Source organism: Rhineura floridana, chromosome 4, assembly GCF_030035675.1.
Source record: "Rhineura floridana isolate rRhiFlo1 chromosome 4, rRhiFlo1.hap2, whole genome shotgun sequence".
Classification (NCBI taxonomy): domain Eukaryota; kingdom Metazoa; phylum Chordata; class Lepidosauria; order Squamata; family Rhineuridae; genus Rhineura; species Rhineura floridana.
The window spans coordinates 106,942,772-106,958,768 of NC_084483.1; positions in this window are offsets into that span (position 1 = coordinate 106,942,772).

Sequence of the window (15,997 nt, forward strand, 5' to 3'; positions counted from 1 at the left end):
GCTGCGAGTCCAGAGTCTGTGAGTTCAAATCCCCGCTCATGTTTCCTGGGTGTCAAGGGCCAACTAAAGATCACCCCCACAGTGAGTGGCTCAGGGGTTACGTGCCCCGCCACCTGTGCAGCCGTGGGCAAGCTGCATAGTCCCAAGCAAAGCTTGGAAAATTTACTTTTTTGAACTACAACTCCCATCAGCCTAATCCAGTGGCCATGCTGGCTGGGGCTGATGGGAGTTGTAGTTCAAAAAAGTAACTTTTTCAAGCTCTGGTCCCAAGCAGCCCAGTTGCCCTCCAGCTGGCAGTTACAGACAAGGAAGGGGCTGGCTTGTGAAGCTGTGGCAAGCTGAGCAGGCCCTAGCCAGCTGGGGAGGACTAGCCTCAGAGGGAGGCAATGGTAAACCCCCTCTGAATACTGCTTACCATGAACACTCTATTCGTAGCATCGCCATAAGTCGGGATTGACTTGAAGGTAGTTCATGTCCATTTTCATCCAGGCATGTAGAAGCTATTGTGTTTTTGAATCTGTTTTTAACTCATTGTTGGTTTTATTATTTTGAATGATTTAAGTACCTGTCTTTAACTGTCTTTGCCAATAATTTTGTTTTAATTCTTTCTGTAAACCAGTTTGAGATTTTTTTTTACAATAAAACAGTATATAAATGTTGTAAATAAAATACCTAAATAAATTTTGGAGTCACTGTGGCCCTTGAGTCTCTTCCCACTTTTAGGAACAAAGGAAACTGCCTTATACCAACTCAGGTCATATGGTACCATCTAGTTCAGTACTGATGACATGGACTAGCATTGGCTCTCCAAGATTCCAAGCAATAGTCTTTTCCAGAAATTGAATTTTGGACCTTTGTATGCAAAGCATATGCCCTACCAATGAGCTACAACCCTTCCCCTGTTTAAAAAGTATATTTTAAAATTGTTCTTTTCAATTCACTAATGAATACCTAGGACAGCATACCTAGGGCAGATCCACACCATTCATTTAAAGCACATTCAACACACATTTGAAGCACATGAATCCCACCACAGAATCATGGGAACTGTCGTTTGTTAAGGGTGATAAAAACTATGACTGGGAAATTTCACTTCCCAGGATTCTTTGGGGGAAGTCATGTGCTTTAAATAGGAGTTGGATGTGCTTTAAATATATTGTGTGGATTGACTTTATAAACTTTGCCTGCATGTAAATCGTTTTAATTTTTTTTAAAAAAATCAAAATGAGCTATAAAGTTTACTGGGTGACCGTGGGCTACTCACCATGTCTCAGCCCAATCTGCCCTTCAGGATGAAAACAGCAGAGGGGAACCATGACTACCCCAAGGAAGAAGGGCACCCTTAAAATATTGAGGAAAAAATAATCTACAACCATAGTGTGAAATCAAATACTTATTGGGACACAGTATGAAGAAATATTTATAGAGGCATGACTAGCAAATAAGTTTATTATTTACACAACCTGTAAAGATATTTATAGTGCAATCCTATGTTTGTTTAGTCAGAAGCAAGCCCCAATGTATTGGGACTTACTAAAACAGGGAAGTATGCAGAGAACTGCAACCTCAAGGGATAAGGAACTTGTTCTTTGAACAAGCCTTTTAAGTTGAGACCTTTCCTCAGTCTGTCTGTGTAGGAATTGCTTTTTAATGTTTTTAAACCTTTTCTTTTTTTAAAAAAAAAGATGGTTTTCAAAGCTTTTAAAAAATGTTTTTAAAGTTGTTTTGTTTAATATATTTTAAAGTCTGTTTTTATTATGTTTTAAAGTGTTTTTAGTGCTTCTGTTTGCTGCCCTGGGCTCCTACTGGGAGGAAGGGCGGGATATAAATCTAATAGTAAATAAGTAAATTTCATTCACCCAACCCCAAATTTGGAATCATGTCACTTTAAGCTGTTTTGCAACAGTTTATACAGTACTTGTTTTATGGTTATTGGATTTTAAAGGGATTTATTTCTTATTGTGAGCTGCCTTGGTTTCCAATCACCAACCCTACCTCACAGGGTTGTTGGAAAGACTCCATATATACACACACACTGCAGATGTAAAAATACATACACCTCATATAATAGTTTATTGTCAAACTAGTTGGTCATTGCAGAACATTTTTTAAAAATCAGTATTAGTTTCCTACACAATAAAAATGGTGATACCTAAGTAAGCCCTGCTTAATTGCTTTAAAAAATAGGATTTGAAGGGGAGAGAAAGATTAACAAAACAAGCACAATCCTTTGCTATGTCCACTCCAAAGTCCCATCAATTTACAGCACAATCCTAACCATGTCTACTCAAAAGTAAGTCCTATTGAATTCAATGGGGTTTACTCCAGGTATGTGGCATTAGCATTGCAGCTTTACTCCCAGAAAAGTGAGTATTGTATTAAAACTTCATATTGGGAAGGTTTTCAAAACACTGCCCTCTTCAGCAGCCCAGGGTCTGACTCCTGCACACAAGAGAAAAAAACTCTGAAAGTTATATACTTACTCAATTTATGAGATTTTCAGATAAACAAGAAAAAAACAACTACTTACTGGTGTTGCAATGAGGTCTAGGCACTGCCTGGAGGTCAAGAAAGCACAACCCTGACTTCACTTATTGGCTACAATCCTGAAAGGGTGGGGTTAGAGCTACGAGCTCATTTAACAGAGCTGATAAACAGACTTAACAGTTGTGGGGGTGGCTGCTGATGTTTTGGTTTATATGTCGAGAAACAGACCACCTAGAAACTTATTTTTTTTAAAAATTATAGCTTAGAGTCCGGAGATTAAAGTGACTCATCTGGAGACCTAGAGAGGACCCCCAAAAGCCAGAGTATTTGGCCAAAAACCAGACACCTGATAACCCTAAATGTCTCAAGGTGATAAGCCTCTTGGAGGCTTAGTCCAGGATTATGAAGGGGATTGCATTGAAATGCTAAAACAGAGGGCTTTTCCCTCCACTTTAGCAGTGGTTTCTATGCAACCCCCTTAGGGATCCTGGAGCAAGACAGGTTCCCACCATCCATCAGCTGATGGGTAGGGGAGCATGCCTTGTTCCAGTAAAGGAACAACTAAGAGCTGTTCAGTTGAACCCACATTGGTCCCTGCCCTACATCTAATGTCAAGTATATCTATATGATGGCAGGTTTGGGGTAGATAGGTGTGGTTTGCCAGAAATGGCCTGGTGGGCCAAATTGGGACCTCTAATGGGCCATAGTTGGCCTACAGGTCAGAGGTCCTTCCCCCCCAGCTAACAGAAATCTCTGCTGGATCAAAGAGCCTCTTCAGCAGAGGGACACAATTGGATACATTTCCAATCAATCAAGTTTTCTAGTAATATACAGTACCTATCTTTGTCTAATGTACTTTGCATTAATGTGCCTGTGGATTTGAATTTCTCCACCTACCTGTGTTTTTAAATGCTCTGCTATGCTACTGGTAGACCTTAAAAAACTCAAATGTAAAATTGCTGATCTTCTAACAAAAATATGTGACTTGTTACTAAGATCAGTCTCCATACCTGATGAAAGTGACCAATTTAACACCAAATTTTATAAAGTGACCTCTTTTCTGGGTAAAAACATAGAATTACTAGAGGCTTCTTTAAGGGGAGGTCCTGTCTCACCAACGCTTTACAGAGTTTCAGCAAGATTATACATGGAGGTGATCCAGTTGACAGTATCATTATTTGCACATTGGATTGGACTGTGAAAGACCAACCCAAATTGTGTTTGCATTTTTACAAATTTGTAGGGCAGTACAATATCTCAGAGAGGAGGTCAGGTCTCTTGCTCCCCTGGTGCATTCATTATAGCTGCCCAATTGCCCTGCTTTTTTAACGTTTGGTAGAAATATCTGTTGGCTATAGGTACATTCTTAAACTGCAAGGTTTTTCTTGCCTGTTAGTGAATTTCTCTGCTTTTTAATTTGGGAGGTAAGAAATGGGATCCTGCCAAAGTTTGCTGAGAATTGATCGATCATTTGCATGCTCATTGAGTTCAGTGGGATTTACTCCCCTGCAATCATGCTTAGGATAGGTGAAACTGACGGGGTAGAGGAGAAGGGGTGAGGGGAGAGAAGAGGGAAGGAGGGGGAAGGAGGGGGAGGGGGCAAGAGGGAGGGGATAGGAGGGAGGAGGAGGGGAGGTTTGATCATTTGCATGATTTTTGAGTTCAGTGGGATTTACTCCTGAACAATCATGCTCAGGATAGGTGAAACTGACCTGGGAAAGGGGCAGGGAGGGGAAAGGGGGAGAGAAGGGGAGGAAGGGGAGGGGAAGGGGGAGAGAAGGGGAGGGGAAGGGGGAGGGGATTGGGTGGGTGCGTACTGGGCAGAAAAAAAGCCCCTTTCCTTTCCAAAAGGAAAACACTGAACAGTATCATTGCTTTTCAGCATTTCCCTACCTTTTTATTCTACAGCAGGCACATGTAGCCTCCGACCCAAATTTAAACCTAAGCTGTCACTGGCCACATCCACACCAGACCTTTTTTCTCTTTAGACAGTCATGGCTTCTCCCAAAGAATCCTGGGAAGTGTAGTTTGTGAAGGGTGCTGAGAGTTGCTAGGAGACGCCCTATTCCCCTCACAGAGCTACAATCCCCAGAAGAGAAGCTGACTGTTTAACCACTCTGGCCACTGGGGAGGAACAAATCAGCCATGATCTTTTCTTCAAGAGCCCACATATTTGCTCAACTGTGCTAAGCCATTGTTTGGCTTAGAGTTGCATGCAAACCAGGCCATTGTGCTTCTGCAGTTTAAGGGTCTCAACCCAATCCAGTAGTCTTCTACTGTGGAGTAGGGGTGACTCTGGTTTCATTGGGGCTTCTGGAATGGAGTCCTCTGGGTCTGAGGATGGCAGTGACATCCTCAGGCTTGATGGACATAGGCTCATCTGCTGAAAGCACTTCTGAGGCTGGAAGCACTTCCACAGCTGACCCTGAGAGCCCTTCCCCTTCTGGTTTAGAGTCCTCAACCTCATCCCTCTGAAGAAGGGGTGTCTGACTCCAGGGTCATGACATTACCAAAGATTCCTGAGTAACAATGGAATACGATGACAGGCTTTCTTATGGATTAGTAACTGATTAAGGATTTATTTATTTATTTATTTATTTATTTATTATTTTATTATACTTGTATACCACCCCATAGCCGAAGCTCTCTGGGCGGTTTACAGTAACTAAAAACATTAAAACAAATACAATTTAAAACAGATCTTATAAAAACAATTTAAAACACAATTTAAAAATTTAAACAGTATAAAACACGCTAAAATGCCTGGGAGAACAGGAAAGTCTTGACCTGGCACCAAAAAGATAACAGTGTTGGCACCAGGCGCACCTCATCAGGGAGATCATTCCATAATTTGGGGGCCACCACTGAGGAGGCCCTCTCCCTTGTTGCCAGACTCCGAGCATCCCTTGGAGTAGGCACCCGGAGGAGGGCCTTTGATCTTGAACGTAGTGTACGGGTGGGTTTGTATCGGGAGAGGCGTTCCATCAGGTATTGTGGTCCCAAGCCGTGTAAGGCTTTATAGGTCAAAACCAGCACCTTGAATTGAGCTCGGAAACATACAGGCAGCCAATGCAAGTGGGCCAGAATCGGTTTTATATGTTCAAACCGTCTGGTCCCTGTTACCAATCTGGCCGCTGCATTTTGCACAAGCTGCAGTTTCCGAACCATCTTCAAAGGCAGCCCCACGTAGACTGCATTGCAGTAATCTAATTTGGGGGTTACCAGAGCATGGGCAAGCCAGGTTATCCCTGTCCAGATAGGGACGTAGTTGGGCCACCAACCGAAGTTGATAGAAGGCACTCCGTGCCACCAAGGCTACCTGAGCCTCAAGTGACAGAGATGATTCTAGGAGAACCCCCAAGCTACGAACCTGCTCTTTCAGGGGGAGTGCAACCCCATCCAGGACAGGTTGGACATCCACCATCTGATCAGAAGAACCACCCACTAGCAGCATCTCAGTCTTGTCTGGATTGAGCCTCAGTTTATTAGCCCTCATCCAGTCCATTGTCACAGCCAGGCACTGGTTCAGTACATTGACAGCCTCACCTGAACAAGATGAAAAGGAGAAATAGAGCTGCGTGTCATCAGCATACTGATGGCAACGCACTCCAAAGCTCCGGATGACCGCACCCAACGGTTTCATGTAGATGTTGAACAGCATGGGGTACAGAACTGACCCCTGCGGAACCCCATACTGGAGATTCCAGGGTGCTGAGCAATATTCCCCAAGCACCACCTTCTGGAGGCGACCCGCCAAGTAGGAGCGGAACCACTGCAATGCAGTCCCTCCCACTCCCAACTCAGCCAGTCTTCCCAGAAGGATACCATGGTCGATGGTATCGAAAGCGGCTGAGAGATCAAGGAGAATCAGCAGAGTCACACTCCCCGTCTCTCTCCCGACAAAGGTCATCATACAGGGCGACCAAGGCTGTTTCTGTGCCAAAACCAGGCCTGAAATCCGACTGAAATGGATCCAGATAATTGGTCTCATCCAAGAGTGTCTGGAGCTGGCCCGCAACTACTCGTTCAAGGACCTTGCCCAGGAATGGAACATTTGCCACCGGCCTATAGTTATGAAGATTTTCTGTGTCCAGGGAGGGTCTCTTCAGGAGTGGTCTCACTACTGTCTCTTTCAGGCAGCCAGGGATTAATCACCTCCCTGGCCCAGCCGGCTGTTCCATCCCTGCTAGCTTTTATTAGCCAAGAAGGGCAAGGATCCAGCACAGAAGTGGTTGCATGAACCTGTCCAAGCACCTTGTCAACGTCTTCAAGCTGCACCAACTGAAACTCATCCAAGAAATTGGGACAAGGCTGTGCTCTGGATACCTCGCTTGATTCATCTGCTATAACACTGGAGTCTAAGTCCTGGCGGATGCTAAAGGTTTTATCCTGGAAGTGCCTAGCAAATTCATTACAGCGGGCCTCAGATGGTTCTACCATGTCCTTGGGGCCAACGTGTAATAGACCCCGGACATTCTGAAGAGCTCCGCTGGGCAGCAAATTGATGATTTGATAGTAGCAGCAAAATATTGTTTTTTTGCTGCCTTTACTGCCCCTAAATACAACTTACCATAGGCACTTACCAGTGTATAATTGCATCCAGCAGGAGTTTGTCTCCATCTGCACTCAAGCCGTCTCCAATATTGTTTCATCGCTCTCAGCTCTGGGGTATACCATGGAGCCGTACGAGCTCTACACAGGAGAGGGCGCTCAGGAGCAATCATGTCAACCGCCCGGGTCATTTCTGTATTCCATAGTTCAACCAGGGTTTTGACAGGAGCGCCAGCCCTATCAGCCGGAAAACTCCCCAAAGCCCTTTGAAAACCATCCGGATCCATTAGTCTCTGGGGGCGGACCAGCTTAGTAGGTCCCCCACCCTTGCAGAGGAGAAAAGCTGCTGTGAGTCTAAACCTCAGCAAGCAGTGGTCTGTCCATGACAGAGGGACTGATGTAAGGCCCCCCACATTCAGATCACCAACTCCATGTCCAGTTGCAAAAACCAGATCTAGAGTATGCCCTGCTACATGTGTTGGGCCAATGGCAGATTGAGACAGTCCCATGGTTGTCATGGAAACCATGAAATCCTGAGCCGCCCCGGATAAGGCGGCCTTGGCATGGATGTTGACATCCCCCAGAATCAACAGTCTGGGGGATCTCAACAGTACACCCGAGACCACCTCCGTCAGCTCAGCTAGGGAGTCTGTTGGGCAGCGGGGTGGGCAGTACACCAACAGAATCCCCAGTCTGCCCCGTTGACCCAACATAAGGTGCAAACACTCCAGACCAGTAGTCACATGGACAGGGTGCTTGCAGAGGGAGATGGAGCTCCTATAGACCACAGCAACCCCCCCTCCCTGACCCTCAGGTCTGCCCTGATGCTGGACCAGGTACCCTGGGAGAGACTGACTCCTCCCTGCTCACCCACCCAGGTCTCGGTTATCATGCCAGATCGGCTGCCTCATCCACAATTAAATCGTGAATGAGAGAGATCTTATTATGCACCAATCTGGCGTTTAGGAGCAGCATCCGGAGGCCTGAGAGCTGGCTGATAGGGCAACCAACAAACCTGCAGGTGTGAGGAGGACCGAAACAAGGCACAGCCATTAACTGAAGCAAAGAGTTATCCCAACAGGGGGATGTAGTAAACAGAGTCTTCCAAGGATCAGTACTGGAATCTTTTTTTAAAAAAAATTGAGCAGAGAGCCAAGATTGATGATGATACCAAATTGTTCAAGGTGGTTAAAACAAAAACAGGTTGTGAAGAGCTCCAAAAGGATCTCTCCAAACTGAGAGAATAGTCAGTAAAATGGCAAATGCAATTCAGTGTAAAGTGATGCACACTGGGGCAAACCCCCCCCCCCCATTTCACATATATGTTCATGGGGTCTGAATTGGCAGAGACTGACCAGGAATGAGACCTTGGGCTCATAGTGGATAGTTCTATGAGGATGTTGATCCAGTGTGCAGCAGCTGTGAAAAAGGTGAAGACCATGTTGGGAATCTTAATATCATAATGCCATTATACAAATCAACAATGGCTACTTGTCATGGGAAATGCCCAGAATATGGCCCCCTGCTGCTTTTGGGGCAGATACAGTACTTCCTGTATCCCCCTCTTGCTCAAAATGACAGGGCACAGGGAAATGGGGACAGTTTTGCTCCCTTCCCCCCATGCATCACTTTCAATGTAAAAAATAAACTCTATCACACTCTCCTTTTATCCACAAATTGGACAGACATGAACTTGGAACTTGAATTTGGAAATACAGTTAAACGTTCTGGTCACCACACTTTCAATAAAACTGAATGGTGGGAGATTCAGGACAGACAAAAGGAAGTACTTCGTTACACAGCGCATAATTAAACTATGGAATTCACTCCCACAAGTGGCAGTGATGATGACCCACTTGGATTGCTTTGAAAGAGGATTAGACAAATTCATGGAGGAAATGGCTACTAGTCATGATGGCTATATTCTTCCTGCACTGTCAGGTGCAGTTTGCCTCTAAAGGCATACCAGTTGCTAGGAATCAGACGTGGGGGAGGGCTGTTGCACTCACGGTCTGCTTGGCATCTGATTGGTCACTGTGAGAACAGAATTATGGACTAGATGGTCTTTTGTATGATCCGGCAGGGCTCTTCTTCTGCTCTTTACAATAAACACTTTGGTTTTCAAATGAATAGAGGGCAGAATGAAGTAGGGGAAGGGCTGGAGCTTAGTGGTAAAACATCTGTTTGGCATGAAGAAGCACCAGGCTCAGTCCCTCCCTGTTATCTCTAGGTAGGGCTGGGAGAGACTCATGTCTGAAATCCTGGAGGTCCATTGACAGTCAGTGTAGACACTAGATTGATCAATGGCCCATTTGGGATGGTGGCAGATGATAACAAAAGTTTTTACCCATTTTTAAACTTTTAACAGAGACCCAGCTGGGGACACAGCAGTGGTGGTGGCTAGCCCATTTACTGCCTGAGATGAAGAATAAGATGGTACTGTGGCAGGCCCCTTTAAATAATATATGTATCATACAAGTCTATATAGTTTAGAGTGTTTTGCCCCCTCAGAGTTGTAATAAAATGTACTTTTAAAAAGACAAGCATTCCTGTACACATTCTCATTCTCCAGGAAGTCGGTGTACAGCCAGATTGTAGCTCTTAAATGAACAGGTCTGAGCTTAATTGTAAACATTGAAGAGACTGGGAAGAATACCTTATTAGGTTTCTCTGGATGTCCAGAAGTAACCTTAATTGGGATCTGATAAATATCTGAGAGATCTGTGAGAATGTCTGTGTCTGTGAGAAATGTCTATGAGAAATATATGTGAGAATGGAAAGGTGATGCAATTTCAGATTGGATGATCTAGGTGAGATAAAAGAGAGATAATAAATGCAGTTTTTTATCAGTCCTCATGGACTGGTCATATGCTGCTGCCAGTTTGCCTAATTACTGAGTCTTATTCCGAGGCTTATCTGAGCCCCTGTGGGTGAGATTTATGTTGTCATTCTTTTCTATCTATGTGTTAAGATATCTAGACTGTACAAGAGTATATTGTATTACTTAATATCCTTTGGTTTTGTATTGTATTATTAATCCTGCTCAGAGCTTGGAAAAGTTACTTTTTTGAACTACAACTCCCATCAGCCCAATCCAGTGGCCATGCTGGCTGGGACTGATGGGAGTTGTAGTTCAAAAAAGTAACTTTTCCAAGCTCTAATCCTGCTGTATTGATTTACTGGCTATTGCCAGACTTGTGTATGCTCATATATACTCATAAAGAAATGTGTAGTCAATAAAAAGCATAACCTCCTTCTGCTGTGGAACTCCATTCTTTTTTACCTTGATTTATCCCTAGTCCTGAGAGAAGTCTCTGGTAGGAGTTTCCTCTTTAAGTCTGCCTGTTTAAATATACTGCTGGGTCAATGGCACAGGCCTAGATGAGTGCAGTTGCTGCATACTCTAAGCAGCTCTAGGCTTAAGGGAAAAGTGAAGAACCCTTGAATCTGTGCATGGGCACGTAAGAGGTAGTTTAAACTATTTCAGTGCCCTCTCCAGTTCAATGTAGACAGGGCCAGCGCCAGGCATGCCAGGGCTCTTGGGCACCAACCTGCCCCGGGCCCCGGCACATGCCTGTATGCATGCACGCCTGTCCCACCTACCTCTCCCTGAAGGGCCCCTGATGTGTGCCATCAACCAAGATGAAGGCAGAGGCATCAGACCCTATGGGAAACCTCAGCCACCATCTTGATTGATGGCAGACATGTGCCCACAGCACAACGGGCCCCAGCATGCCTGGCACTGCCCTGGTGACCAGAATTTACTTCAAGAGGTAGGCGGAGCATGTTGCAGTTGGTCATTGCGGGCCTGCGTAGCAGTGGGGTGGTGCCTCCGAACTCCCTCCCGTGATCTGCTACCCACCCACCCTGAAGATGGGCCCTTCAGGGACTCAGGGGCCCTCAGCCAGGGCCTGACCTGGCTGCTCTCTGGCGCTGGCCCTGAATATAGAGAAACCAACCAGACTGTCAGCTGAATCTTAGTTCAAAAAATATAAGTGATTGGACAGAGTCCCTTCCTTACCTGAAGGCAGCAGGCTAGCTTGGAGGTGAAGGAAAGGCCATCAGGCACACACTCTGGCTTCAAACACCTTGTTGCCACTTCCCACACTACAGCATCTGCTGCCAGAGACAGCTGTTCCACTTTGCCAATGATAGGGCCAGTCATGATGGTAAAATTCTTTTGTCTACAAACAAGATCTGAGATGTGACCCAGTCGATTAATCCTTTGGTGGTGATTAGAATGGAAGAATCTGTCAGTTTCAGTTCTCTGAAACTGTCAGTTTTTCATCATTCCAAACTTAAATTCAATTCTTCACATTTCAGCAATTTGTGGTTTTTTTTAAAAAAAATCCTCATTAAAATCTTCAGCATTTTAGTACAATTTTTTCCTAATAAACAATTTTTTGTATGCAGTTTTGACTAAGGTACACACTTCTACAACTAAAATGCATTCAGGTGTGTAGTCGTCTGGGGTCTCAAGGGGTCTTAGGCCCCTTACTTTTTTGGGAGCAAGGTCCCAGTAGGGTCCCTATGTCTCTAGCACCTTACAAGCCGATCGGCATAAAAGGGGAGTGTGTTAGCCACTGAGAAAAGTCTTCTAACTTGCTTCCTTGTCCTTTCCTGCTGGTTGGAGCCAATAGTGAAAAGAGGTGAGTCAGGCACTTTCAGCTAACACTCTCCCCTTTCATGCTTACAGGCTCCTAGGGACATCTGTTGTGGGAGAAGGATCTCATTCTCAGCCCAGCAACAAAAAAGGCGGGAGCGGCGTGACTGTGACTATCATGAAGGAACCCTGACTTTCTGAATTTGCCCCTACACTACTGATTCCTAGTTGTGTCATGTCTCGTTTGGCCCACCAGAGCTAGTTTAAAAGTAATCTTTTGGGAAACAAGTGGTGTACTTAGGATTGGCACATCATGCTAAAGCTTCAAACAGATGGTTATCTCATTTAACATACAACTTTATAGAAATGCTTTATTAAAATTGTGCGCTCTCTCTCGCTCTCTCGCTCTCTTTCTATATAGTAGAGCCCCCAATATGTTAACCTTGCTTGTCTAAATTCCCTGTTTTTCTGAATATACTGGGAACATGAATGCTTTAAATCAGTAGCTCCTAACCTTTATGAGTATGAGACCCCCTCTGTAACCTCAAAAAATTTCATGACCCCCACATGTTAATTGTTGCTTCTTCTCCTGCTGCTGCTCTGGCTATCACCACAATCTGCATGCAGGCGGAGAAACAGAGGCAGAAAAAGAGACAGAAATCTGCCTGGCAGGAAATTTAAGCCCAACAGATATATAATAAATTTAAACACATGGATCACACAAGGCTATAGGCAAAATCAAAATAAGAGTAAGCTTAAGTGCTTGGGGTGGGGGCAGGCAAATGCAAGTGGGCAGAGAGAGAAGAAAAAGAAAAGTAATGTGAAGGAAGAGGGCAGGGATACAAAGAGGAAATGCATGTCAAGTTGCGGGCAGGGGAGAGGTCTGGTGGGTAAAAAGAAGGCAGCAATTTAAAAGGTTCAGCAGAAGATCAAAGAGGAGCAGCCACATGTGCGGGAGGGTGCTCGGGACATGAGGGCAGAGAGGGAGGGTTGGAGTAAAGTGGGCTATGTGTTCAATCAAGGTATTTCCTTTCTTGGCATAAGAACATAAGAACATAAGAAGAGCCTGCTGGATCAGGCCAGTGGCCCATCTAGTCCAGCATCCTGTTCTCACAGTGGCCAACCAGGTGCCTGGGGGAAGCCCGCAAGCAGGACCCGAGTGCAAGAACACTCTCCCCTCCTGAGGCTTCCGGCAACTGGTTTTCAGAAGCATGCTGCCTCTGACTAGGGTGGCAGCGCACGGCCATCATGGCTAGTAGCCATTGATAGCGCTGTCCTCCATGAATTTGTCTATTCTTCTTTTAAAGCCATCCAAGCTGGTGGCCATTACTGCGTCTTGTGGAAGCAAATTCCATAGTTTAACTATGCGCTGAGTAAAGAAGTACTTCCTTTTGTCTGTCCTGAATCTTCCAACGTTCATCTTCTTTGAATGTGCACGAGTTCTAGTATTATGAGAGAGGGAGAAAAACTTTTCTCTATCCACTTTCTCAATGCCATGCATAATTTTATACACTTCTATCATGTCTCCTCTGACCCGCCTTTTCTCTAAACTAAAAACCCCCAAATGCTGCAACCTTTCCTCGTAAGAGAGTCGCTCCATCCCCTTGATCATTCTGGTTGCCCTCTTCTGAACCGTTTCCAACTCTATAATATCCTTTTTGAGATGAGGCGACCAGAACTGTACACAGTATTCCAAATGCGGCCGCACCATAGATTTATACAACGGCATTATGATATCGGCTGTTTTATTTTTAATACCTTTCCTAATTATTGCTAGCATGGAATTTGCCTTTTTCACAGCTGCCGCACACTGGGTCGACATTTTCATCGTGCTGTCCACTACAACCCCGAGGTCTCTCTCCTGGTCGGTCACCGCCAGTTCAGACCCCATGAGCATGTATGTAAAATTAAGATTTTTTGCTCCAATATGCATAATTTTACACTTGTTTATATTGAATGGCATTTGCCATTTTTCCGCCCATTCACTCAGTTTGGAGAGGTCTTTTTGGAGCTCTTCGCAATCCCTTTTTGTTTTAACAACCCTGAACAATTTAGTATTGTCAGCAAACTTGGCCACCTCACTGCTCACTCCTAATTCTAGGTCATTAATGAACAAGTTGAAAAGTACAGGTCCCAATACCGATCCTTGAGGGACTCCACTTTCTACAGCCCTCCATTGGGAGAACTGTCCATTTATTCCTACTCTCTGCTTTCTGCTTCTTAACCAATTCCTTATCCACAAGAGGACCTCTCCTCTTATTCCATGACTGCTAAGCTTCCTCAGAAGTCTTTGGTGAGGTACCTTGGCAAAAGCTTTTTGAAAGTCTAAGTACACTATGTCCACTGGATCACCTCTATCTATGTCCTTGTTGACACTCTCAAAGAATTCTAATAGGTTACTGAGACAGGACTTTCCCTTGCAGAAGCCATGCTGGCTCTGCTTCAGCAAAGCTTGTTCTTTTATGTGCTTAGTTAATCTAGCTTTAATCATACTTTCTACCAGTTTTCCAGGGACAGAAGTTAAGCTAACTGGCCTGTAATTTCCAGGATCCCCCCTGGATCCCTTTTTGAAGATTGGCATTACATTTGCCACTTACCAGTCCTCAGGCACGGAGGAGGACCTGAGGGACAAGTTACATATTTTAGTTAGCAGATCAGCAATTTCACATTTGAGTTCTTTGAGAACTCTCGGGTGGATGCCATCTGGGCCCGGTGATTTGTCAGTTTTTATATTGTCTATTAAGCCTAGAACTTCCTCTCTCGTTACCACTATTTGTCTCAGTTCCTCAGAATCCCTTCCTGCAAATGTTAGTTCAGGTTCAGGGATCTGCCCTATGTCTTCCACTGTGAAGACAGATGCAAAAAAATCATTTAGCTTCTCTGCAATCTCCTTATCGTTCTTTAGTACACCTTTGACTCCCTTATCATCCAAGGGTCCAATCGCCTCCCTAGATGGTCTCCTGCTTTGAATGTATTTATAGAATTTTTTGTTGTTGGTTTTTATGTTCTTAGCAATGTGCTCCTCAAATTCTTTTTTTAGCATCCCTTATTGTCTTCTTGCATTTCTTTTGCCAGAGTTTGTGTTCCTTTTTATTTTTTTCATTCGGACAAGACTTCCATTTTCTGAAGGAAGACTTTTTGCCTCTGAGAGCTTCCTTGACTTTGCTTGTTAACCATGCTGGCATTTTCTTGGCCCTGGCAGTACCTTTTCTGATCTGCGGTATGTACTCCAGTTGAGCTTCTAATATAGTGTTTTTAAACAACTTCCAAGCATTTTCAAGTGATGTGACCCTCTGGACTTTGTTTTTCAGCTTTCTTTTTACCAATCCCCTCATTTTTGTGATGTTTCCTCTTTTGAAGTCAAATGTGACCATGTTGGATTTTCTTGGCCATTTACATGTATGTTTAATTTAATAGCACTGCTCCCAGTCGGTTCGACAACACTTACATCTCGCACCAGGTCCTGGTCCCCACTGAGGATTAAGTCCAAGGTTGCCGTCCCTCTGGTCGGTTCCATGACCAACTGGTCTAGGAAATAGTCATTTAGAATATCTAGAAATGTTGCGGCCAGTCTATGCCTGGGTAGTTGAAGTCACCCATTACTACCACATTTCCTAGTTTGGATGCTTCCTCAGTTTCATATCTCATCTCCAGGTCTCCCTGAGCATTTTGATCAGGGGGACAATAGATCGTTCCCAGTATTAAATCCCTCCTGGGACATGGTATCACCACCCACAACGATTCTGTGGAGGAGTCCGCCTCTTTTGGGGTTTCAAGCTTGCTGGATTCAATGCCTTCTTTCACGTATAGAGTGACACCGCCACCAATATGTCCTTCCCTGTCCTTCCGATATAGTGTATGGCATGACCTGTGGTGGGAGTGAGGCCTCAAAACAAACACACATGTTCCCACTCCTCCCCTTTTCCTCACTCCCCCCTCCTGTCCCCTTCCACCAAAGGGTGTCCCATGGGAGGGAGAAGAGGGAAGTAGATGGTGAGCGAAAGGGTGGAATCTTCCTCAGCCACAGCCTCCTTTGTCTCCCTTCCTTTCTGAGGCAAAGGGGTGAGGAGTGACCTCCCCATCTTCTTTTCTCTCCCTCACCCCCCTATTACCACCACCTTCCCCTTAGCCTGGTAACGAACGGCCGATGTGGGGCTACAGAAAAACACATGGGGAGAGGCGAGTGTGCCACTGCTGCTGCGTGCCTCTTTCTGTGCTGTGCACATTTCAGGAGTCTGGTGGGTTGTGGGAAGGGGCTGCAAGAAGGCCAGAGAATCATACACACACACAAGTACATGTTGGCCACCATGTCTGACTCTCCTCTTCTGCTATTGCTGCTGCTGCTGCTGTCACCAG